The 27,207-nt window shown below is 47.5% G+C and overlaps 1 protein-coding gene across 4 annotated transcripts in view; it reads left to right on the forward strand.

The window, feature by feature from the left end:
• The window catches only part of LOC135054648 (zinc finger protein 268-like), a 247,646-nt gene that overhangs the window by 132,504 nt on the left and 87,935 nt on the right, over positions 1-27,207 (forward strand). For 2 of the 4 annotated variants that reach the window (XM_063957882.1, XM_063957884.1), the window contains exon 1: positions 20,683-20,752. The exons of 1 other annotated variant lie outside the window; for it this stretch is intronic. The gene's annotated coding sequence lies outside the window, so the exon portion shown is untranslated. Of the gene's footprint in view, positions 1-20,682; positions 20,753-27,207 lie in introns of those variants that run through there. One more of the 4 variants, XM_063957883.1, reaches the window with a different exon arrangement.

The following is a 27,207-nucleotide window of genomic DNA, read 5'->3' on the forward strand; positions in this document are numbered from 1 at the left end:
GGAGGTACCCCTTACAGATGAATATAATCAAGAAAATGTAACCAGAATCAATCTGCAGTTGGGAGTATACTTCCCAGCTGTAGTAAAATGGAACAAAATATTCTCCATCAAACAAATGGAAGGGGAAACTGCCCCTGACTATTTCCACAGGGCACTGGAGGAAATGGCTAAATATACTGGGATCGTGGACATTGAGGCAAATATACACCATAGAGAGGTAGCGGTGTCCGTCTTGATGGACGGTTTAAAGTAGGTATTAAGGAGTAGAGTACAAACTACTCAACCTAACTGGAGAGGTATGTCGGTGGCCGCCTTAAGAGAGACTGCTGTTGGGCACGACAGGAACATCACAAGACGCAGGGAGTCACAGAGTGATAGACTGATGGCAATAAGTATCCAAGCCCTTGCAACAAGGCCGCCTCAGTCTCGATCACAGACCCCTGGTGGTAAGCCGCATGTGGTAAAATGTTACAATTGTAACAGGGAAGGACATTTTGCACGAAATTGTACAAATAACTCACATAATGCACATAAAAACCCTAGACAACGACATGACATACGGAATTGGGATCAAGGACCGCAGAGACGGAGTTATGAGCCACACGCAGGGGCAGCAAGAAGGTATCCCCCAAAAAGAGACTGGCAAGTCTCTGATAATACCCATTTACCCCCTTCACAGGTGATAGCTGCAACTGCAATGCAGGGAGGGCACCACACACCATAGGTGTGTGGCCACACCTGTAATCTGCAGCCAGTGAAATTGATTGCGAGTCTTGGAAGTGAACCCGAGGTCACAATTGATGTAGCTGGTAAATCTCTAAATTTCCTTGTAGATACGGGGCGGCCAAGTCAGTGATAAATTCGACCGTGGGCATGAGAACCACTGGTAAAACAATTCCAGCCATGGGAGTAACAGGAGTAGTACGACAATACCCTTTAAGCAAACCAACCAAGGTTACGAAAGGGCCTTTGCATACCAAGCATTCTTTTCTGCTGGCTGCATCGGCTCCGACTAATCTCTTAGGGAGAGATTTACTGTGCAAAATGGGATGCGTCATATATTGTACTCCTGAAGGTGCTCAAGAAGCGCAAGATATGTTAGACTCCCCAGCAAGATTAATGTCACACACTGTTATTGTAAATAGGTGTCTGTCCAAGGTAGAAGAAATGATTTCCCAGATACCGGAGTCACTTTGGACCAAGGATGGACAAGACACTGGATTGATGGCAAATGTAGCCCCAGTAGTTGTGCAAGTAAAAGATGGTAGGATAGCTCCAAAAATCCCACAATACCATCTGAAGCCAGAGGTGGAGTTAGGAGTTTACCCTGTAATAGAGCGCTTGCTACAACAGGGCATTCTGGTAAGGACGTCCAGCACTGCCAATAGTCCCACCTTCCCTGTTAAAAAGAGTGGGGGGAGGGGTTACAGATTAGTGCAGGATCTAAGAGGGGTCAACAAAATAGTTGAGAGTCAATTCCCCGTAGTGCCAAATCCAGCTGTTATCCTTATGCAAATCCCTCCCACTGCTAAATTTTTCACTGTGATTGACCTCTGCTCCGCCTTCTTCTCGGTACCTCTGCACCCTGACAGTCAATACTTATTCGTATTCACATACAGAGGAGTTCAATACACATGGACTCGATTACCACAAGGTTTCATAGACAGTCCAAGTATTTTCTCACAGGCCTTACATGATTGTTTACAGTCTTTCCAACCAGAGAGTGGATCAATATTGATACAGTATGTAGATGATTTACTACTGTGTTCAGATTCACTGGAAGCGTCCCTGAAAGATACGAAACAGCTCCTGTTTCATCTTTCAGACACAGGACACAAAGTTTCCAAAGACAAGTTACAATTATGCCAGGACCGGGTGAAATATTTGGGACACTGTCTGACACAAGGACTGAGACACCTTACCGCTGATAGAATTCAAGCAATTCGTGACATGACCCTGCCACAAACCCAGCAACAGATTAGAACGTTTTTAGGAATGTGTGGGTATTTGTTAGGGTCTCCTGCCCTGTGCTGCCACGTCGTCATGGCAACCGGGAGACAAGTGCTAGCGGAGTAACCTGAGCGCAGCTGATACTCCGGTTTGGGTCTTTTGCTGTGCAGTGGTTACAGGCAGGGGATCCGGTGCTGGTTTTTGTGCTCACAGTCTGTGAGGTCTGAGTGGGGCGTGGACAGCACCTGCTTTATAAGGCCTCTTCTCAGGTTAAGCAGATGCTGCTGAATCTTTGTTGGTTAGTCAGTTCCTGAAAGTTAGCCAGTACTGTGTAGCTTTGTATTTGTTGTTGCTTACTGCAAATAGGCCTGGGGATTTGGTACTACACTCTGCCAATCCAGACCTAGCAGTAAGACTGGAGTCAGTTGTTTAGCCTGCTGAGGTTCTTTTGCTATTCTGTGAACCCAGCAGGTTTGTGGCTGTACTTTCAGACCTGCCTGCTTAATCCTCTCTCACTGTGCAGGGCGTCCATGTGTCAGTTTAGTGGCAGTAAGCTGAACCTGTGCCCTGCAAGTGAGAATTAGGATTGTGGAGACTCTCCTTGTGTCTATTATTCCCTCTCTGACCAAGGAGTTTACTGCCACACCTGTTGGTAACCCTTTAGGGTTTTGCTGTTGCCCTTAGCAACAGCATTTCGGGGTCTCTACGTATTAAAACACAACATCTTGCTTTTTCCATCTGAGCATTTCTAATACTAAGGAGACACCCAGTTTCTTAGCCTCTAGGCTTCTCTGTTCACTTTGTGTTGGTTTTGTTACCCTATCACCTTCTGTGTACGTAATGTCATATTTCCCAGTCTGTCTGTGAGTTCATTTGTTTTGCATCCCTCTCTGTTCAGACACCAGTACATTCCTGCAGGCACTGGTGTGCATAACAGTTCAAACACCAGTACATTCCTGCAGGCACTGGTGTGCATAACAGTATTGCCGTAACTGGATCCCAGGTTTTTCCATACTAGCCCTACCTTTGCAGGAGATGGTCTCATCAAGTAAACCTGATCGGATTTCGCACACAGATGAATCTGAGATGGCATCTGAAAGACTAAAACAGTGCCTAACGCAGGCACCGGCATTAGGTATGCCTGACTATGGGAAACCCTTTGAGCTGTACGGAACAGAGAGTGCTGGTTGCGCAGCAGGTGTCTTGACCCAGAAGTATGGTGATGCCAGCAGGCCGGTAGCTTACTTCAGCGCTCAGCTAGATACGGTAGCGCGATCCCTTCCCACATGCTTGCGAAGTGTTGCAGCAATAGCATTGCTAGTTACAAAAAGCGAAGATGAAGTGCTAGGACACAACCTCAGAATTCATACGCCACATGCAGTGTCAGCCTTGCTGAATTCTGCCCAAACCAGACACGTCTCATCAGCGCGGTTTACAAGATGGGAATTGGTATTGATGGCCCCCGTAAACATCACCATAAAGAGATGCAGCGCATTAAATCCTGCAACGTATCTCCCAGGTGTGCCTTGACAGGCACAAAGGGTGGAGGATGAGAGTGATAGTGAAGGAGGATTTAATACAGGGGATGACACACATGATTGTATGGAATATTTGACCCAAAATTTCACGGCAAGGCCTGACCTCAGTGACAACCCACTGGAAGATGTAGATTTTACTTTCTACACTGACGGTAGTTGTCACAGACAGACGGACTCGGGAGACTTGTGTACTGGATACGCAGTCGTAGATGACCAAGGTACCATAGAAGCAGAACCGCTAGGCCCACCTCACTCAGCACAAGTTGCTGAACTGGTTGCTATAACCAGAGCATGTGAATTGGCTAAGGGCAAGTCAGCCAATATCTACACAGATTCTAGGTACGCCTTCGGAGTAGTCCATGATTTCGGAGCCCTATGGCGCCTCAGAAATTTCATGACGGCAGCTGGCCCACCCGTAGCGCATGCAGCCCACATCAAAAGACTTCTAACAGCGATACAGGAACCCGACAGAGTGGCTGTTATCAAGTGTAAAGCTCACACATATAGCCAAGACCCGGTATCACTTGGTAACAGCCGAGCAGACGAAGCTGCTAAATCAGCAGCAGATACCCCCAGACAGACTGACACCACACAACTGATGGTATTTAATACTGTAAACACACAGAAATTGTGTGAAATGCAAAACTTGTGTTCCCCACAGGAAAAGGCAGTTTGGAGGTCAAAAGGATATGGCCAGGAGTCCTCAGGACTCTGGACAGATGGACAAGGTAAACCAGTGGCACCAAGAGCATACCTTCCAAGTCTAGCGGAAGCAGCACACGGGCTGACTCATCTAGGCAAAGAAGGGATGTGTAAGCTAGTAAGAGCTTATTGGAGCGCCCCAGGATTTTCTTCCCATGCGGGTAAGAGAGCGATGACATGCCTCACCTGCTTGAGGAAGAATATCGGAAAGGCAATACCGACAGAGCCATCCCATATCCCTCCGACAGATGGCCCTTTTCAGGTAATACAAATTGATTTCATACAATTGCCACCTTGTAGAAATTTTAAGTATGTTTTGGTCTGTATTGATGTGTTCTCAAATTGGGTCGAAGCATTTCCCGCGGCCACAAATACCGCTGTATTTACTGCAAAGAAAATTGTGCAGGAATTTGTGTGTAGGTATGGTATCCCTAGAATAATTGAGAGTGACAGGGGTACCCACTTTACAGGTGAAGTCTTTCAAACAATGTGTAAATTGATGGGAATTAATAGTAAGCTGCACACTCCGTATCGCCCCCAGGCGAGTGCGAAGGTGGAAAGAGTTAACAGCACTATTAAAAATAAATTGAGCAAGGTAATGACTGAAACAGGACTGTTGTGGCCTGAAGCTTTGCCAATTGTATTATACAGCATCAGAACCACTCCCAGGTCCCCTCTTAATCTGTCTCCTTTTGAAATTCTGTTTGGTCGACAACCGCATGTTATGATTAACCCTCAGGATGATTTGAAGTGTAACAATGAAGTAACTGTAAAGTACTTGGTTAAGATGAGTAAACATCTAAGGAATCAGAATGACAATTTGAAGTTGGTGATTCCTGATCTGCCAGATAGTAATTGTCATGACATTGAACCTGGGGATTATGTAATGATACAGAATTTTCTATGCTCAGGTTGCCTTATTGACAGATGGAAAGGACCATATCAAGTCTTATTGACCAGCACAACTGCTTTGAAGGTTGCCGAGAGAGAGACTTGGGTCCATACATCTCATTGTAAAAAGGTTGCGGATCCAGAGAGGTCCCGTGACAAAGAACAGATGGTAGAGGTTGCATCACTAGAGTGTCTGTTCAGGGAAGAGTGAGACGACACCTGAGCGTTGAGAATAATAAGACCAGAAGCTTGTCGAGCCAGACTTCTTTTTCCCATTTGTTATTTTCTCCAGTTCCCACCTCCCTCATATTTCCCTTCCCTTTTCTTATTTTCTCCTTTTACTCCTCTTAGATGGACTTGCCCCAAGAGACTGTGATACGTATTTTCCTGTTGACCATGATGTTGACCAGAGCAGTCTGTTTCAGTGAGAGTACCATGGAAGTCGAGGAAGGATCTGGAATGGGTTCTGATGGCCAGGATGAAGGCGTAAATTTCCAAGAACAACATAATCAATGAGCAAAGGCGAGTATCAGAAAACGATCTGATAGCATTGACAATAGAAGGAATTGTGAAGGATTGTTAGCTGAAGAGAACTGCATCTGTAGACACTGTGACAGTATAGTTGAGGATGGGTGCATCAAGAAATGTCAGTCCAGTTTTAATATCCACATGGACCGGCATCCATTGAGTGACTATCACTCCTTAGTGGGTAAAGTACTAAACCAGACAGATTGTTGGGTATGCTCTCAAGTACCTCAAGGCCATAGCAAATCAGGACTAGTACCATTCCCTTTAACTGTTGGAGAGGTACTTGAGCTAAGTGGTGGGAGGCCGGTGGACAGGAGGTTTAATATCTCCAGTCCTCCTAGTTTGAAGCTCCACCAATATCATGTGGATAGATCCCTAGTATGCTTTAACATTTCCAATCCCCGAAAGCCGGGAAATTGGGAAGTGTCATGGAGTAATCAAACCATGACATTCTCACATAGAGCCGACAGATTGCCCATAGACACAGAAATTATACGCCAGATAGCCGACCATAGGAAATTCTTTCGGTATAGGTACACCTTAGGAAGTAGGACCATGCGAGTTGGAGAAGTATCACCAGGATACTGTGCACATGTCGTACAAACAGATACGTGTACTAAACAGATGGGAGAATTAGGGTTAGGAGATTTCATATGGAAAATTTGTAATATGGTTATGTCATACTCCGTCCCATATGTTCTCCCCGATGATGCATATTTCATATGCGGGAGGAAGGTGTATAAGTGGCTTGCCCCAAACTCAGAAGAGTTATGTTATATTGGAAAAGTACTGCCTGAGGTAATGACTGTATCATACACTAAAATGAAAGATATTCACTGTGGTGCCCAAGCTCCTTATACTCACACTCATTACAAACACGTCGTTAAAAGGCAACTGATAGAGAAAACAGAGCATCCGGCCTCTGACCTGATCCATGAATCCACCGGGATTCAAGTCCTACTCACGTTAGATATCACTCGTACCGCCAGAGGAGTGTTAAATTATAGATATATATCTGCGCTTGCAAATTTATTAGACAATATCACTGAAATGTATGACGACACGTTCAGGTATACTGGAAGAGAGTTACAAGCCTACAAAACAGAACTGATTCAGCATAGGATGATTCTCAATTATCTCACAGCGGTGACAGGTGGGTATTGTGTTACCTTGGCTACTCAATATGGAATAAAGTGCTGCACATATATTACAAACAGCACGGAGGACCCAGCCGAGGTCATAGACCAGAAGATGGATGACATCTTACAATTAAAGTGGGAGTTCCGAAGGAAACACAATCTCACCCTTGCTGCTGTGGGTAATGAGCTGACCAGTTGGGTGTCATGGTTGAACCCACGAAATTGGTTCTCTGCTTTAGGAGAATGGGCCCAAGGTATTATCATGGATGTAGGGAAATTTATTTTGTGTATTCTGGGTGTCATCATATTGGTCGGTCTGATATTTAGATGCTTTCGGGTTTTAACGAAGTGTAAACGTAGCGCCCGAGTGATGAGTTTAAGAAGTGGAGATACTGTAATAACAACGACTAATTTGATTTATGACCCAACGATAGAGACAATGTTGTGATGAAAATGTGATTCCACGGTCCGTTTCACCCGTTTCTCCTTTGTTTTCCTCCAAGGTACAAAGACATCCGCTTGGAAGAAGAATTTGACAACCTTTTATACAGACCACTGATGGACAATGCCATAGACCCCCATATCCCTAGTGACTTTAACTTTTACGATAGCCCAATACTTTAAAAATTGTAAGTCTATGGACATTGAAAAAGCTTTTTGCACACCGTTTATAGCAAAAGCATCGGGAGACTACAGTCAACATGTACATCGAGACAAGACACAAGACAAGACTGCAATCAACAAATGTATATTAAACTCACATAGTTTATGACTGCATTTACCATAATTGCTCCTTATCTTCATTTCTACAACCTTCAGGTAATGACACAGATAGTCGATAGGGAATATAGGCACAAATATCAGCACTCACATATCCCCCCGTTCATGTATCATCAACTAAAATGTGCTCCCCCATTTTGTTGCAACCAAAAGCCGAAAAGAGCTCGGTAGAGTTTGACAGCCCATCCACAGACCCTTAATACGGGATAAGAAGGAATTCAAATGTATACTTCGCAATACCTCGAAGCTTGATTTAAAACACGTAAGGCACGATGATACATGACCCCTCAAACATGGATTCATACACACATGTTAATAAGAAATTGAGATAACCACTTAACTAGCGCTTCAGTATGTTCACAGGCTCACTTATTCTTCCCAATTCATATCCATCATTTTGCATATAAAACAAGGGAGTAGGGAAAAGAATATAGTGTAATACAGTTTTTTAATGATACAAAAAACATTAAAATTCAGCGGTCTGTATAAAAGGCATATCTGACAGGTAGGCTTCTCAATCAGAAGTAGATACAGTGGAGGTTTTACCAGATTTGATGGAACTGTGGTTTAGACAGTTCAAAACAGCATATGGGTATGGTGGGGATCCCAAAAAGCGTCACTCATAGTTATCCCAGCTGCAGTTCAGGTACCGGTTCTCCTTCAGTGTACTAGAGTTGAGATGCCTCCTTCACCAACGCGTTTCTTCCCCTACTGGGGTCTTTGTCATATGATATTGACACCTTGACAAAGACCCCAGTAGGGGAAGAAATGCGTTGGTGAAGGAAGCATCTCAAATCTAGTACATACAGTTCCGCAGAATTTTAATGTTTTTTGTGTCATTAAAAAACTGTATTACACTATATTCTTTTCCCTACTCCCTTGTTTTATATGCAAAATGATGGATATGAATTGGGAAGAATAAGTGAGCCCGTGAACATACTGAAGCGCTAGTTAAGTGGTTATCTCAATTTCTTATTAATGTTTGCACTGTTGGTGAGGGGTTTAAGGACACCTCTAGGAGTTAACCTGTGACGGGCTGCTTCCTGCGCACGACAAATTCCTTTCACCCTTTTCTTTTGTATATGGACTCATACACGCATGTTTCTACTATCTCACTAGGTCATACCCTTTTCCTACCTTCTTCTCTCCTCCCTTACTCAATCATAGAAATGTATTTACATATGACATATATTTTTCTCTTTTTGAACTGTTTTAGGAAGTGGCAGTTATTGGTGACTGCCAAAGGGTGGACTGTCAAAGTCAGAAAAATATCACGCTGCACGTTGCCATATATTAACTTCCTGCGCGTGCCCGCTGCACATGCACTTTCACTGGCGTGCGTGCACATACTCGCAAATGCGTGACCGTGCCTCTACGGGCGTGCGCTCGAGCGCATGGTATGTGCACTTACGGTAGAGTTTGTGTGCGTCTAGCGAGCGACTCAATCGCTCCTTAATAAATCCATATGGCAGGTTTTATTGGTAATGTTCCCCTTAGTAATAACTGTAAGTTTGTTTAAAGTGACTTGCTCATAGACATGGGAATCCCTCTTTTCGTGATACAAAGGGTCTGTCTAAGGTTGAACAGTGGTGTCTGGTACCTAACCGAAGAGTATTTTAATAGCAACAATCCGGTGTTGGCTAGGTATAGATTAAACGCTCCTGCGTATAGTTATGGACATTAGTAATTTCTGGACATATCCTATATTTGCAGTTCATTATCCATGCGGCGGGAATCCGGAGATTCCCTCCCACCTGAGCTGTTTGTAATAGTCACAGCCCACCTGTTCAAATCCACCTATGACCTTTTGTTATAGTGCAGAGAGACATTCCTGTGTCCAATGAACAATAAGGTTGTAGGGCCCTTTGAAGTACACTGAATGTTGTGTATATAAGGGTCACTGTCCCCATACCGGCCAGTACTCTCTCTTCAACAGTTATCGCTGATAATTGGAGGACTGGATTCCGGTTGCGCTGGCGAACGTTCCCCGTATGGTATGTTACTCTGTGGCCACTGTGTTACCCTTATAATGTTAGCCATTCACACTTAGTCTATGTATTTGTAGTTGCGATCGTTCTCTATTGTGTATATTTCTGTTTAGATATTCTGTTAGAATTATATATTAGTTTGTAGCGTATGACTTGTCAACTGTTTCCCTTTTTTCGATAGAACTAAAAGCTTGTTAGTAAAGGTGTTGGATCCTTAGCACGTTATCGTGTGTTCATTACATTGCAGTGGGTTAAGCAGCGTTATATTGCTACAGTGTTTCAGTACAAGGTTTACAGCATAAGAGTATCCTTTCTGTGTGTTACATTCAAGGTTTACTGATTGTCATCTTGTGAGCGTCTGCGCCGCTCATGATCTCCTCGTGGTCTCGAGCGTCCGCTACGCTGGTAGCTTATCATTACGGTAGTCGTCAGCCTACAGCGTGCTTGACTCTACGAATTAAGCCGTGAGCGAACATGCCGCTCGTGCGTCTCGACCACGGCTAAGCGTCTGCTACGCTAAGTGCGTACCCTTACAGTACCTCATACGCCAATTGCGTACTTAGTCTCTTACCCATATATAGTGAATATTCTAAGGTAATCAAATCGACATTATCAGTGGCATCATAAAGGACAAACAGCGACTCATATTTCCGAGGACAAGCCGTCCTCTTGACATAAATCTTCAGAGCCCTCACTACATCCAAGGACTCTGGACCAATGGAAGCATCAGACAACACCGGAACCAGAAAAACTGAAACCACTTTAGGCAAAAACTGAGGACGGGTCCTAAGTTCCACCCTGTCTTCATGAAAAATCAAATAAGGGCTCTTACAGGATAAGGCCCTCAATTCAGAGACATCTGGCAGACACCAATGCTAATAACATCACAGTCTTCCAGGTGAGAAATTGTAACTCCACCCTATGTAAGGGTTCAAACCAGTCCAATTGAAGAAGGTACAGTACGACATTGAGATCCCACAGAGCCGTGGGAGGTATGAAGGGTGGCTGCATATGAAGAACACCTTTTAGGACAGTTTGTACTTCCGGCAACATGGCAAGTTGTCTCTGGAAGAAAATAGAGAGTGACGAAATGTGGACTTTGATGGAGCCCAGGCGTAGGCCCATATCCACTCCCGCTTGCAGGAAAAGTAGAAAATTACCAATTCTAAATTCCCTGGGAAAAATCTTCCTGGCCTGGACCATGGTGGAAATAACCCAGGAGAGAAGACCTTTACTTGCTAGGATCTCCCTCTCAACTTCCAAGCCGTCAAACGTAACTGCTGTAAGTCTGGATAGATGAACGGACCTTGTTGAAGAAGATCCTTTCGGAGTGGAAGAGGCTAGGGATCCTCTAGCGTCATGGTTAGGATGTCTGAGTACCACGCCCGTTGAGGCAATTAGAATTGCTTGAACGCTTTCCCTTCTTAGTCATTTTAGAACCCTTGTGATTAGCAGAAGAGGAGGGAACAGGTACACAAACTGGAACGTCTAAGGTGTCGTCAGCTCGTCCACTGCTATAGCCTGTCGATCCCTCGTTCTGGAACAGTAACGGTATAGCTTCTTGTTGAGACAAGAAGCCATCAGATCTATCTGTGGACAGCCCACCAGTGAATTAACTGTTGAAACACCTGGGGATGTAAGCCCCATTCCCCCGGATGAAGGTCATGCCTGCTGAGGAAGTCTGCTTCCCAGTTGTCCACTCCTTGAATGAATATGGCTGATATGGCCTTTGCATTGGCCTCCGTCCAGAGGAGTATCTTTGACACTTCTTGCATCACCGCTCTGCTTCTTGTTCCTCCTTGACAGGTTATGTACACACTGCCATGGAGTTGTCCGATTGAAATTGGATCACCCGATCCTGCAGGAGATGGGAAGTTTGCAGAAGAGCATTGTAAGTTGCCCAGAGTTCCAGGATGTTTGTCGGCAGAGCAGATTCCTGACTCGACCATATCCCCTGAAACTGGACCCCTTCGGTCACAGCCCCCAACCCCCGGAGGCTGGCATCAGTTGTCAGTAGAATCCATGAGTGGATATTGAAATTCCTGCCTTCTACCAGGTGAAAAACTTGTACCCACCACAACAGAGAAATTTGGGCTTTTGGAGATAAGGCAACTTCTTGATGCATGTGAAGATGAGACCCAGACCATTTGTCCAGCAGATCCAGCTGAACTGGCCAGGCATGAAATATGCCATATTGGATTGCCTCGTAAGCAGCATCCATCTTCCCCAACAAACGTATGCAAAGATGTATGGACTCCTTGCGAGGACGTAGCACTGAGCGGACCAATGCCTGGATAGCCAAGGCCTTGTCCATCAGAAGAAACACCTTTTGAGATACTGTATCCAGTATCATTCACAGGAATTGGAGACATTGGGCTGGTTCCAGGTGAGATTTCTGGGAGTTTAGAATCCACCCATGATCCGTAAGCAGGTGAGTCGTCAGATCGATGCTGTGCAAAAGACGCTCACTGGACATAGCCTTTATCAGGAGATCATCCAAGTAGGGGACTATGTTTACTCTTATCACGTGCAGCTGCAGCATCATCTCCGCCATGACCTTGGTGAAGACCCTCGGAGCTGTGGATAATCCAAAGGGTAATGCCTGAAACTGGAAACGGTCATCCAAGATGGCGAACCTGAGGTAAGTCTGATGAGGGGGCGATATGGCATCCTTGATATCCAATGATACCAGGAACTCCCCCTCCTCCAGACTGGACACCACTGCCCGCAGGGATTCCATCTTGAATTTGAACACCCGTAGATACAGGTTATGAGATTTCAGGTTCAAGATGGGTTGCATCGAACCATCTGGTTTTGGAACGAGAAAAAGACTGGAGTAAAAACCCCTGTTGCATAACGGAGGAGGTACTGGAACCACCACCCTTGTCCACAGATGTTTTTGAATAGCCTCTTGCAATATAACTTTTGCGGCGGGTAAAACTGGCAAGCCCGATTTGAAAAATCTGTGAGGAGGAATTGCCTGAAAATTCAGCCAGTATCCCTGGGAAATTAGGTCCCTCACCCAAGGATCCTGGCAGGACTTCGCCCACATGTGGGTGAAGTGTTGAAGACGAGCACCCACCTGAAATTCGCCCTGCTGCTGGGGCCGTCACATGGAAGGCTTAGCGGCAGGGGAGCCGGTGGTCTGGTCCAGGGAAGCAGCAGTTGCATGTTTTCGGTAATTACCACGAGATCCTATAGAAGCGGTGGAGACCCCTCGGGCCCTGCCTCTGAACCTTGCCGCACAAATGAACTGCAAGGAGGGTCCTGTGTAAGAACGTCTAGCAGGTGGTGCAGCCGATGGCAGATAGGTAGACTTACCCGCCATTGCTTGGAGATCCATTTATTTAATTTGTCACCAAACAAAGCATCACCTGTTGTCAGGATTCTGATTTTGTCTGTTCCCGGAGGGGGCACTAGTGGGTCAGTGTTGGAATGATGTATGAAACGTGGAGGCTGCATAAAGTCCTGCGCATATGCACTGATGTTTATTAAACACAAAGGTCACAGAGTAATGATATAGCAATGGATGATAACTTAGAACCGGCAGTAACAGAGATGAAATAATAAGCAGTAACTGAATCCAAGGTAATAATCAAAAGTCTCTGGCAACACAAATATATATTGAAGATAACTTGATGACTGAATGCAAATGGTTTAGAATAAAAAAGTCTCTGGTAACATAAATGTAGAATAATTTGGTAACTGGTTGCAAATGGTTTTGTAAACAGAACTCCGGTATTACTTGGAAAGAACACAGGTGGTCATTCCGAGTTGTTCGCTCAGTAAATTTTTTCGCATCGAAGCGATTTTCCGCTTAGTGCGCATGCGCAATGTTCGCACTGCGACTGCGCCAAGTAAATTTGCTATGCAGTTAGGAATTTTACTCACGTTTTTTTCTTCGTTCTGGTGATCGTAATGTGATTGACAGGAAGTGGGTGTTTCTAGGCGGAAACAGGCCGTTTTATGGGCGTGTGTGAAAAAAAGGCTACAGTTTCTGGGAAAAACGCGGGAGTGGCTGGAGAAACGGAGGTGTGTCTGGGCGAACGCTGGGTGTGTTTGTGACGTCAAACCAGGAAAGACAAGCACTGAACTGATCGCAGATGCAGAGTAAGTCTCGAGCTACTCAGAAACTGCACAGAGATGTCTTTTCGCAATATTGCAAATCTTTCGTTCGCAATTTTAAGAAGCTAAGATTCACTCTCAGTAGGCAGCGGCTTAGCGTGTGTAAAGCTGCTAAAAGCAGCTTGCGAGCGAACAACTCGGAATGAGGGCCACAGTCTCTGTATATAACTCAAGTTCTTATAACTACACAAGACCCAGGCAGGAGACTGTCCCAATGCAGCAAGCTTGCACAAGATGGTATGTATTAACGAGGTGCACAGGTTTAGGCAATGAAACAAACACCTGAGGAAAGTCTCTTACTGCTGATGAGCTGTGGCTGGAGTCTGAAGCGAACAGGAGAAATGCAGAATGATGAATGGAATGAAATGATGAGAGGAACCACGGGGAACTATTGGAGACAGGAACACGGGGAACCACTGGAGACAGGAACACGGGGAACCACTGGAGACAGGAGCACGGGGAACCACTGGAGACAGGAACACGGGGAACCAGGAGAACTTGACACACCAAATGTAACTTGTCCAAGGCGATGAGAATGAGCCAGGAACTGAAGTTTATACCATAATTGTCTACCTGACCCTCTCCATGAGGGAGAAAATGCTCTGTTCCTGGACTTTCCTGGTAATGTATGATTGCCATCACCTGTAGTGAAACACCTTTCTTATCAATTAACTAGCTCACCACAGGTGATGGCAATCATACATTACCAGGAAAGTCCAGGAACAGAGCATTTTCTCCCTCATGGAGAGGGTCAGGTAGGCAAGTATGGTTTATACCCCTTGCTCTGTGATGATTGGATGAATCTCTGAGAACACACCCTGCTGGATTGGGTGCCCAGATCAGCTGAGAGTTAACTGGAGCTGGTGATTAATCAGGAGAATGATTCTGTAGACAGTTAATGCAATGCACTACTGGTTGCTGGCTGGGATCAGTAGTGCAGCGGGAGTTAATGCTGTTAACTAGAAGCACTTGTGTACTCCAGGCTGCTGGCTGAAACCAGTAGTTAACCAAATGATAGTACTGGTTGGGTGGAGCACAGTGAGCTTTAGGCTGCAGGAGACTGAAGACTGGAACTGCTGGGACCTGTAGTTCCACAGGTCCAATTCACAGGGGATACTCTGAAGACAGAGGACCAAAGCCAGGAGATGCCTGTTCACTGGAAGTGATGTGATGGAAAATGCAGATTCCTGACACCTGTAAAGGGAAGATTCTCCACCCACTTTTTGGAATCAGCGCCTGCTGGCCATTGACGCAACCACAGAGCTCTGCGTGCCAAAACAGCCATAGCAGTGGTGCGGCCATTATTCTTACACAGTTCTTTTACAGGCTCGTTCATAAAATTTGCAGCATTCGGTATGTGTTGCAACAGAGTAATGACCTCATCCTGGGGCAGAGAGTCCAAACCATCAATAACAGAATCAGACCACTTGACAACTGCCCTGGAAATCCACCCACAAACTATTGTGGGTCGCTGTGCTATGCCTGCTGCCGTACATATTTCCTTGAGAGTGGTCTCAATTTTATGGTCAGCCGGCTCTTTAAGGGAGATAGCCCCTGGCACCGGTAGTACCAATTTCTTAGACAGTCTGGATACAGACGGATCGACTGACGGGGGGTTTTCCCATACCTTCCTGTCCTCTGTTGGGAGGGGAAAAGTAGCAAAAAACCTCTGAGGAATTTTAAATTTCTTATCAGGGTTTAACCATGCTTCCCTGGCCAGTGAATGTAATTCTTTAGACACAGGAAAGGTGACTGAGGGCTTAGGTCTAACATTAAAGCACAACTTCTCATCTGGTTTTGCGTCATGATCCGGTATGTGAAGAACCTCTCTAACAGCATAAATGAGGGCCTCCACCCCAGGTGATAGAGAGCTGTCCTCATCCATATCATCATCATCATCCAAATTAGGCTAATCAGAATCAAACTGGAGCACCTCTGGCAGTGAGCATTTATGTGAAACCAACAGAGGGGGCTGAGAACCCTTTTTGGTATCTGCTGCTTTAGCCATACAATCAATAGACTGTTTCAACACCTGTCTCTCCTTTTTAGCTGCAGCTAATTCTGAATTTACATTTTGAATCATGCTTTTAAAATTATCTAACCAGTCAGGTGCTTGTTAACTTTGTCCCTGAGGAGACGAGAAGCACTGTTCACACATGAGAGACCCCGATGATGAAGGGGTAGAGTTACAAGCTGTACACATAACCATGTCCACAGACATCCTTAAAACTGTAAAACAGCCCAGCTTACTGTACAACACCCTCACACATACCCTAGAGAGCCCTGGAGTGACACAGAGGAGCGGAAACCAGCAAACACACACAGCAGCACAGTGTGTGAAATAATATGTATAAACCTGATAAAATGTGCAGCGGCCCTACCTCTGTAGTGCTCCCCCTTCTATGACCCCCTGGTACTAGTACAGTGTCTGTAACAGCGTGGGTCCCTGGAGGAGCAGCGTGCATGCAGCCATGATGATCCGCAGCAGGAAATGGTGGCGCCTTCCCGCCTCTGGTTCCGCTCTGGGAAGCCCCGCCCCATGCAATGGCACGCGGTCCCTCACAATATTATACTGGCCATGAGTGAAAATCACATTATATATATATATATATATATATATATATATACACACACACACACACACACACACACACACACACACACACACAGTACACGCAAGCTCTTAGGGGCAGTGAGCACTGTATGGCATGAGCCCTGAGCCAGTTTTGTTGCGGCGGGCACTGCAGCTCGTGACCGCGGCGCGACCTGCCACCAAACTGCACTGGGGACCCGCTAACCAGGAGCCCGGTGTTAACACTCACCGCACCTCGATCTTCGGCATCTGTTAGAGGGTGGCGGCTTGCTGCTGGCGTGGGCACACATACTAACGATGTGTGATCAGCACCCCAGGAGCTCAGTGTCCTGTCAGCTGGTATTACGAACCATTAACCCTCAGGAGGTTGGCTCGGTTTCCCCTCTAAGTCCCACAAAGCAGGTAGCCTGGTTGCCAACCAGAACTACCTGAAAATAATAAACTAAAACAAAAATTAAAGGAAACTCTCTGGCGCTCCAGAGAAATGCACCCATCTGCTTGGGCACAGTTTCTAAACCGTCTGGAAGGAGGGGCATAGAGGGGAGGAGCCAGCACACACATACACACAAGATTTTAAAGTGCCAGGCTCCAGTGGACCCCATCTATATCCCATGGTACTAAAGTACAGATCCCCAGTATCCTCTAGGATGTAAGAGAAATTAATATTTGTGCATACAATGTAACGACTCTCTTATCATCTTTACTGGTGGCAGTGAAATTGTCTATTTCCTGAGTGACCATAGTGTGCAACCATCACAACCCAGCGGTCTTAGATTTCGGTATCTGAGGGCAGGCTGGAATCGTGACACCAGGCATATATTATGCATTTATCGTCCTAATCCATCAATTATGAGTGTATCATACATATAATTGTATAGTTTATTGCTGCAGCAGATCAACGATGATTGGTCTGTCGTCCAGCATCTCCAATAGAGGAGATCATTGGTCGGCCACATCGGGAAGTGTATGCACTGCCAGTGCCGACCGCCAGACATTTCCCCTGTCCATTCACAGTGGAGGAACGGGGAAATATCTCCTCCCCAGTAACCACATACTGTGAGATCCCACAGTATATGGCCACGTCATGTGCTGGTTTTCAGGCTCTCAGATAAATTACCTCATGGTCTGACAGACATGTTATCTGATAGTGAATGCCCAACATTACTCAGGAGAATAAGTACAGCACAGGAGGATGCAGAGAATCGCTGAGTACAGTGGAAGGGCCGAAAAAAGATCTTGAAGTTATTCAGCAAAGAAAGGGGTATTATAATCTTTTAGAATGCAACCAAAAGCATCATGAGTAGGAGGAAGAAGCTGGAGGCAATGGCACCCACAAGGGCAGTCTAACAGCAGACTCTTGGCAGAAAGTGTTAAGAACATCAGACCAATCCCCATCTAGCAGAAGCCATATGTCCCCACATTTTCCAGCATGATGGGCATCCCAACGTACCAAGAGGGGTGAGACTGATACCATAGCTAAAAGGATGGCAAAGTTGGAAAATTGTGCATTAGAGAATATAAAGGATTCTCATGATCCAGAGGTGGCACAATAAGCAGGCACCACTGGCCATGGTACCAGGAGAACCTTTGCCAGCTGCTGTGCCCAGGTCAGGACCCATCTAATTTTCCAAATATGAGGACAGTGTTGACCACATTGATAAGCATTTGCAAGCTTTTAAAATTATATACAACCCAGTCTTGAGTGGGCCAGACAGGAGTGGGCCAAGTGTCCACATAGACAGGCACTGGAGACTTATTAAGGATTGGCCAATAAGGACTGTGGAGGCTATAACAAAGTTGCAAGGGCCCTCCTAAAGCACTCTTTATTTACTGCCGATATCGGATACTGCTGCTATAGGTGAAGAACTTGGCAAGTGGGATCTGTAAGCTCAACATCTTGGTAGGCACTCATAATACCACTGGAGCCCCAACTGGATAAGAAGTGATATGGCTGCTAGATAATGACTTATAAGTATGAACAGACCAACATCTCAAGCACCTCAAACTCATGCCCCAAATCCAAGTTCTGGAGCCAGGCTTGCATGTTTCACCCATGGAGCTGAACCCTGGTGTAGAAGTGTGGCCGGAGACACCCTGACCCATGTGGATAATGGTGGCCATGGCACTGAAGGGGTTAATCCCCCTGTGCTGCTGCGCCATATTTAAAAGGACAATGGGCGTTAGGTGCTAATTTCAACTGTACTCGCTAAGAGCAGAGTGTTTAACATTTTTTATTTAAAAGTTTTTGATGTGCAGTGGCCCCGGAACCTCTCCAGCAGCCGCGGAGATACTTGTCAACCTCCGGTGTGCTGCACTGGGGACTGAGATGTAAGGAGCTGCTGCAACCGGGAGTCTAGTCTCAGGCTGCAGGGCTATGTGCCAACCGCTCCGGTCCAGGAGCTCCACTCCCTACACCCCGGTATATGAGAGCAGCAGTGCTGTGTTAACCCTCTAGGGTTCGAGCGCTGTGGTGCTAGTAAACCCCTGCAAAGCAGCAGGGTCATGCCACACAGGGGGGGACCGGATCAGCCAGTTTCCCATGCGGCAAGACAGGGGTGTGTGTGCCTACTGCTGGGGATCGAGAGCTAGCTTCCAGTGCCCCATCACTACGGAAGGCTGGTTTATTAGAGAGATCACAGTAAGGAGCGGCCACAGCCCTAAGATTCGTGGCTGGGGAGCTCAGGGGGCAGTACGGCTATAACCCCTGGTGCACTGTGTGCATGGAGGAGAGTGCATGGAGCTGCCCACTGGGTGGAACGGGAAAGCTTGCTGCCAGTGCAGCAATAAAAAAAAGGCAAATTCATAAATATGTACAAATGTATTTTCCAGTGTTACAAATGTATTATAAAATGTATGTGCAGCACTGAGCTGGGACCGCATGTCCTGAACTGCAGTGCTGTAGTGTAATGTGCACAAAATAATTATATGTGTAAATGTATTTACTCTTTTCCCTGGGGGTCTAGAGGTAATCCGGAGCTCTATGTGGGCTGCTGGGTCCCCCCAGACCCCTCTCAGAAAAATGAAATGCCTTCCCATGCAGCCTCCTAAATGAGAGTAGCATGGGAAGGCAGAGGAAAAGATGGCCAGCCCAGCCAGCTCTGGAGCTTGGATTCAGGCTAGACGTGGAAGGCTTGAACCCTTAGCAGATTCCATGCAGGGCCTTGTCCGCGCCAGTGACCAGTGGGGGATAACCAGCACCAGTCAGGAGGTGTGGCAGCAGCATGTCTACACATACACAGCAGCCAGTGGTATCAGGTGTCGGTGGTAACAGAGTAAGTAGAAACGTGGTTCCAGGTGCCGCGTTGAAGAAACTGCGCAGTGGGTGGTCAGTAACAGGCAGTTGCTGACGGTAAGTGATCTTGCATTGGCCCAGGTCCCATGAGACTCAAAACCAATCTGTGATCGTTTGGCGCAGGCAGTGAGGCGCATCCAGTCATAGGAGGGTACATGAGGGAAACGTCAAGTCTGTAAGGGATGGGCAGTGGCATGAGTGACAGACGTCCTGGCACAACGCACAGATGGCTGGACATGATGCAGACGCCCTTTTCTGACGTGCACTGACACTAGGACATGGTGCACAGATGCCCAGATATGGTGCCAGGGTCGTACTGGCCCACAGGGGAAACCACCATTGGGCCCTCCTCCTCCTCCTCTAGGGATCAAGTTCCAGACTATCCTAGTGCTCTGGATTTATGCATTATACATATGTTACATTACACTTCACAATAATTTGCTTTATTATATATTTACCATGGGGCACAGAACATGTAATGGTGACCTGAACCTCTGTGGTGTCTGGCCACGCCCCCACTGGAACCTGGCTACACCTTTAAGCATGGGCCCCTACACAGCATTCCCCCGGAGGGCCCTTCACGCCCCAATCCGACACTGTATGGTGCACAGACGCCCCGGCATGACACACAAACGCGGTGTACAGATGGACGGACACGATGCGGAGATTCTGGGACATGGAGCACAGATGCCCGATACACGGTGACAGACGACGCGGCTTCGGCACCATGAGAGCAGCGCTCCCCCTCCCCACCACCACTACGCCCGAATAAGGCTGCGCTGCAGATGTGCCGGCGCCCTGTACATCTATCTCTGGATATACACACAGAAAGCATTGCACCTATGCAGCCCTTGCTCTGTGTCCTGCAGCAGCTGCACGGGTACCCGCCCTCTCTCACACCTCCCTGCCTGCCCCCAGCGCCTGTCACACTGCCATGTGCGGGACCCGCGCCCTCTCCCTGTGCTGAGGCCGGGGGCGGGGCTGGAGGAGGGGCCGGGGGCGGGGATATGAACGTCGTTTGTGGCCGGTCACTGAGAAGGAAGCCGCTTGTGTTCCCCTGCCAATCACACCTCACTTCCGGGCTGTGCGTTCCAACCCACTTCCGGGTTTGTGTACCACTTCACTTCCGGCCTTTGCGTTCCACAGACAGGAAGTGGGTTGTTTTCCACGATACCAGCAACTTCCGGATTTCCGTCGAGCGGGAGCCACTCGTCCGGCAACAGCAGGTAATGGGGTCCTATTATATATTTTTTATTATTATACAGGGAGAGCAGCATGTGGTGTCCAGTAATTATAACTATTATACAGGGGGAGCAGCCTGTGGTGTCCTGTTATTCTTATTTTTATACAGGGGGAGCAGCCTGTGGTGTCCTGTTACTACTATTATACGGGAGAGCAGCCTGTAGTGCAGGGGTGGGCAATTATTTTAATTAGGGGGCCACTTAACACTTTACAGCGAATATGTGAGGGCCGTAGACAAAATATATTGTTTCTGCTGTAATTCCAGCACCTCCCTCACCCATATACGTGTGTCGTCGTCCCCTCACCCCCCACTCCCACCCCATATGCATTATATATTTATTAATAATGGGGACAGGCAAAAATAAAGAGAAATGGCTAAATAAAATAAACAGAAGAGCCTTCATTTAAGGACAGAATCCCTCATAAGCAAGTAATTAGAATTTAAAAAAAAAAAACTGTGATGAAAACAAATAAACAACATCCAGAATATTAGCAGCTCCCCTCCATCCTTTGGCAGCTACCAGCTCCTTCCCCAATCTCACCCTCCCTACTTAGGCAGAGTCAGCAGATCCTTCCTCCCTCCCGGGCAATGTTACCAGCTCTCCCTTCCTCCCTCAGCACATTCAGAAGCCCCCCCCCCCAATACCGGGCAGATCTAGCACCCCTACCCCGCTGCCACCCGCCAGCCATTCAAACACGGACAGCCCACAGCCATGGTACCGTAGCGATATAAACCAGTCCTCCAGTCCACAACAGCAGTCAATGCAGCAGCTGCATTCAAACCTCCCGCTTCGGCGTCCTGCTTTTGGCTCCACCCCCATCTCCATCCAGCAGCGACCAGTCCTTCTGTCTGGTACAGCTACACTCGGCTGCACCAGTGACCTGACGTAGCGGCGGTCACCGCGGCTTGTAGCTTTTGTAGTGCAATGACAAGCAGCCACTCGGGCCGCTTGTTATTGCACAGTGGTGGGAGGCAGCGGGCCGTATTTTGCCCACCCCTACTGTAGTGTCCACTACTATTATACAAGGGGAGCAGCCTGTGGTGTCCAGTTATTATAATTATTATATAGGGGGAGCAGCCTGTGGTGTCCTGTTATTATTATACAGGGGGGAGCAGCCTGTGGTGTCCTGTTATTCTTATTTTTATACAGGGGGAGCAGCCTGTGGTGTCATGTTACTACTACTAATTTACGGGTGAGCAGCCTGTGGTATCCTGTCATTATTATTATTATACAGGGGGAGCGGCCTGTGGTGTCCTGTTATTATTATTGTTGTTATTATTATTATTTTACAGGGGGAATAGCATGTGGTGTCCTGTTACTACTATTATACGGGAGAGCAGCCTATAGTGTCCACTACTATTATACAAGGGGAGCAGCCTGTGGTGTCCTGTTCTTCTTCTTCTTATAATTATACCGGGGGAGCAGCCTGTGTTGTCCGGTTACTATTATTTTCTCTGACGTCCTACTGGATGCTGGGAACTCCGTAAGGACCATGGGGAATAGCGGCTCCGCAGGAGACTGGGCACAAAAGTAAAGCTTTAGGACCACCTGGTGTGCACTGGCTCCTCCCCCTATGACCCTCCTCCAAGCCTCAGTTAGATTTTTGTGCCCGAACGAGAAGGGTGCACACTAGGTGGCTCTCCTGAGCTGCTTAGTGAAAAGTTTAGTTTTAGGTTTTTTATTTTCAGTGAGACCTGCTGGCAACAGGCTCACTGCATCGAGGGACTAAGGGGAGAAGAAGCGAACTCACCTGCGTGCAGAGTGGATTGGGCTTCTTAGGCTATTGGACATTAGCTCCAGAGGGATCGATCACAGGTCCAGCCATGGATGGCTCCCAGAGCCGCGCCGCCGGCCCCCTTACAGAGCCAGAAGACTGAAGAGGTCCGGAAAATCGGCGGCAGAAGACGTCCTGTCTTCAATAAGGTAGCGCACAGCACTGCAGCTGTGCGCCATTGCTCTCAGCACACTGCACACTCCGGTCACTGAGGGTGCAGGGCGCTGGGGGGGGTGCCCTGAGACGCAATAAAAACACCTTGGATGGCAAAAAAAAATGCATCACATATAGCTCCTGGGCTATATGGATGCATTTAACCCCTGCCAGGATACACAGAAAAACGGGAGATAAGGCCGCCGAGAAGGGGGTGGAGCCTATCTCCTCAGCACACTGGCGCCATTTTCCCTCACAGATCCGTTGGAGGGAAGCTCCCTGGCTCTCCCCTGCAGTCACTACACTACAGAAAGGGTTAAAAAAGAGAGGGGGACACTAATTAGGCGCAGTATTAAAAATACAGTAGCTATAAGGGGAAAAACACTTATATAAGGTTATCCCTGTATATATATATATATAGCGCTCTGGTGTGTGCTGGCATACTTTCCCTCTGTCTCCCCAAAGGGCTAGTGGGGTCCTGTCCTCTATCAGAGCATTCCCTGTGTGTGTGCTGTGTGTCGGTACGTTTGTGTCGACATGTATGAGGAGGAAAATGAGGTGGAGGCGGAGAAAATTGCCTGTAATAGTGCTGTCACCCCTTAGGGGGTCGACACCTGAGTGGATGAACTGTTGGAAGGAATTACGTGACAGTGTCAGCTCTGTATAAAAGACAGTGGTTGACATGAGACAGCCGGCTACTCAGGTTGTGCCTGTCCAGACGTCTCATAGGCCGTCAGGGGCTCTAAAGCGCCCGTTACCTCAGATGGCAGATACACACGCCGACACGGATACTGACTCCAGTGTCGACAGTGAAGAGACAAATGTGACTTCCAGTAGGGCCACACGTTACATGATTGAGGCAATGAAAAATGTTTTACACATTTCTGATAATACGAGTACCACCAAAAAGGGGTATTATGTTCGGTGAGGAAAAACTACTTGTAGTTTTCCTGAATCTGAGAAATTACATGAGGTGTGTGATGTAGCGTGGGTTTCCCCCGATAAAAAAGTTATTGGCATTATATCCTTTCCCGCCAGAGGTTGGGGTGCGTTGGGAAACACCCCCTAGGGTGGATAAAGCGCTTACACGCTTGTCAAAACAAGGGCTACCCTCTCCTGAGATGGCCGCCATTAAGGATCCTGCTGATAGGAAGCAGGAGGGTATCCTAAAATGTATTTACACACATACTGGTGTTATACTGCGACCAGCAATCGCCTCAGCCTGGATGTGCAGTGCTGGGTTGGCGTGGTCGGATTCCCTGACTGAAAATATTGATACCCTAGATAGGGACAGTATATTATTGCCTATAGAGCATTTTAAAGATGCATTTCTATATATGCGTGATGCACAGCGGAATATTTGCCGACTGGCATTAAGAGTAAGTGCGTTGTCCATTTCTGCCAGAAGAGGGTTATGGACACGACAGTGGTCAGGTGATGCGGATTCCAAACGGCATATGGAAGTATTGCCTTATAAAGGGAAGGAGTTATTTGGGGTCGGTCTTTCAGACCTGGTGGCCACGGCAACAGCTGGGAATTCCACGTTTTTACCCCAGGTCGCCTCTCACCATAAGATCAGGCGCAGTCCTTTCGTTCCCATAAGGGCAAGCGGGCAAAAGGTTCCTCACTTCTGCCCCGTGACAGAGGGAGAGGAAAAAGGCTGCAGAAATCAGCCAGTTCCCAGGAACAGAAGCCCTCTCCCGCCTCTGCCAAGCCCTCAGCATGACGCCGGGGCTTTACAAGGAGGCTCAGCGCGCAGTGGGCTCACTCGCAAGTAGACCCCTGGATCCTTTAGGTGGTATCTCAGGGGTACAAATTGGAATTCGAGACGTCTCCCCCTCGCCGTTTCCTAAAGTCGGCTTTACCGACGTCTCCCTCCGACAGGGAGGCAGTTTTGGAAGCCATTCACAAGCTGTATTCCCAGCAGGTGATAATCAAGGTACCCCTCCTGCAACAGGGAAAGGGGTATTATTCCACACTGTTGTGGTACCGAAGCCGGACGGCTCGGTGAGACCGATTTTAAATAAAAAATCTTTGAACACTTACATACAGAAGTTCAAATTCAAGATGGAGTCACTCAGAGCAGTGATTGCGAACCTGGAAGAAGGGGACTACATGGTGTCTCTGGACATCAAGGAGGCTTACCTTCATGTCCCAATTTACCCTTCTCACCAAGGGTACCTCAGGTTTGTGGTACAGAACTGTCACTATCAGTTTCAGACGCTGCCGTTTGGATGGTCCACGGCACCCCGGGTCTTTACCAAGGTAATGGTCGACATGATGATACTCCTTCGAAGGAAGGGAGTTTTTGTTATCCCTTACTTGGACGATCTCCTGATAAGGGTAAGGTCAAGAGAACAGTTGGAGGTCGGTGTAGCACTATCTCAGGTAGTGTTGCGGCAGCACGGTTGGATTCTCAATGTTCCAAAATCGCAGCTGGTTCCGACGACTCGTCTTCTGTTCCTAGGGATGATTCTGGACACAGTTCAGAAAAAGGTGTTTCTCCCGGAGGAGAAAGCCAGGGAGTTGTCCGAGCTAGTCAGGAACCTCCTAAAACCGAGCCAAGTCTCAGTGCATCAATGCAAAATGGTGGCTTCCTACGAAGCAATCCCATTCGGCAGATTCCACGCAAGAACTTTTCAGTGGGACCTGCTGGACGAATGGTCCGGGTCGCATCCTCAGATGCATCAGCGGATAACCCTGTCTCCAGGGACAAGGGTGTCCCTCCTGTGGTGATTGCAGAGTGCTCATCTTCTAGAGGGCCGCAGATTCGGCATTCAGGACTGGGTCCTGGTGACCATGGAGGCCAGCCTGCGAGGCTGGGGAGCAGTCACACAGGGAAGGAATTTCCAGGGCTTATGGTCAAGCCTGGAGTCATCACCTCACATAAATATCCTGAAGCTAAGGGCCATTTACAATGCTCTAAGCTTAGCAAGACCTCTGCTTCAAGGTCAGCAGGTGTTGATCCAGTCGGACAACATCACGGCAGTCACCCATGTAAACAGACAGGGTGACACAAGAAGCAGGAGGGCAATGGCAGTGCTAGCACTGTCAGCAGTATTCATTCCGGGAGTGGACAACTGGGAAGCAGTCTTCCTCAGCAGACACGACCTCCACCCGGGAGAGTGGGGACTTCACCCAGAAGTCTTACACATGATTCTAAACCGTTGGGAAAAAACTGGACAGGTATTGCGCCAGGTCAAGGGACCCTCAGGCAATAGCTGTAGACGCTCTGGTAACACCGTGGGTGTACCAGTAAGTGTATGTGTTCCCTCCTCTGCCTCTCATACCCACGGTACTGAGAATTATAAGATGGAGAGGAGTAAGCACTATATTCGTGGCTCCGGATTGGCCAAGAAGGACTTGGTAACCGGAACTTCAAGAGATGCTCACGGAAGATCCGTGGCCTCTACCTCTAAGAAGGGACCTGCTCCAGCAAGGACCCCGTCTGTCTAAGACTTACCGCGGCTGCGTTTGACGGCATGGCGGTTGAACGCTGGATCCTGAAGGGAAAAGGCATTCCGGATGAAGTCATCCCTATCCTGATCAAAGCCAGGAAGGATGTAACCGCAAAACATTATCAACGCAGTTGGCGATAATATGTTGCGTGGTGCGAGGCCAGTAAGGCCCGACGGAGGAATTTCAACTGGGTCGATTCCTACATTTCCTGCAAACAGGAGTGTCTATGGGCCTGAAATTGGGGTCCATTAAGGTTCAAATTTCGGTCCTGTCAATTTTCTTCCAAAAAGAACTAGCTTCAGTCCCTGAAGTTCAGAAAGGGGTACTGTATATACAGCCATCTTTTGTGCCTCCAGTGGCACCTTGGGATCTAAATGTAGTTTTTGGGTTCCAAAAGTAACATTGGTTTGAACCACTTAAATCTGTGGAGCTAAAATATCTCACATGGAAAGTGGTCATGCTGTTGGCCCTGGCCTGGGCCAGGCGCGGGTCAGAATTGGCGGCTTTATCCTGTAAAAGCCCTTATCTGATTTTCCGTTCGGACAGGACGGAATTGAGGACTCATCCTCAGTTTCTCCATAACGTGGTTTCAGCGTTTCACCTGAACCAACCTATTGTGGTGCCTGCGGCTACTAGGGACTTGGAGGACTCCAAGTTGCTAGACGTTGTCAGAGCCCTGAAAATATATGTTTCCAGGACGGCTGTAGTCAGAAAATCTGACTCGCTGTTTATCCTGTATGCACCCAACAAGCTGGGTGCTCCTGCTTCTAAGCAGACTATTGCTCGTTGGATTTGTAGTACAATTCAGCTTGCACATTCTGTGGCAGGCCTGCCACAGCCAAAGTTCTGTAAATGCCCACTCCACAAGGAAGGTGGGCTCATCTTGGGCGGCTGCCCGAGGGGTCTCGGCTTTACAACCTTGCCGAGCTGCTACTTGGTCAGGAGCAAATACGTTTGTAAAATTCTACAAATTTGATACCCTGGCTGAGGAGGACCTGGAGTTCTCTCATTCGGTGCTGCAGAGTCATCCGCACTCTCCAGCCCGTTTGGG

Source organism: Pseudophryne corroboree, chromosome 3 (assembly GCF_028390025.1).
Source record: "Pseudophryne corroboree isolate aPseCor3 chromosome 3, aPseCor3.hap2, whole genome shotgun sequence".
Lineage (NCBI taxonomy): Eukaryota > Metazoa > Chordata > Amphibia > Anura > Myobatrachidae > Pseudophryne > Pseudophryne corroboree.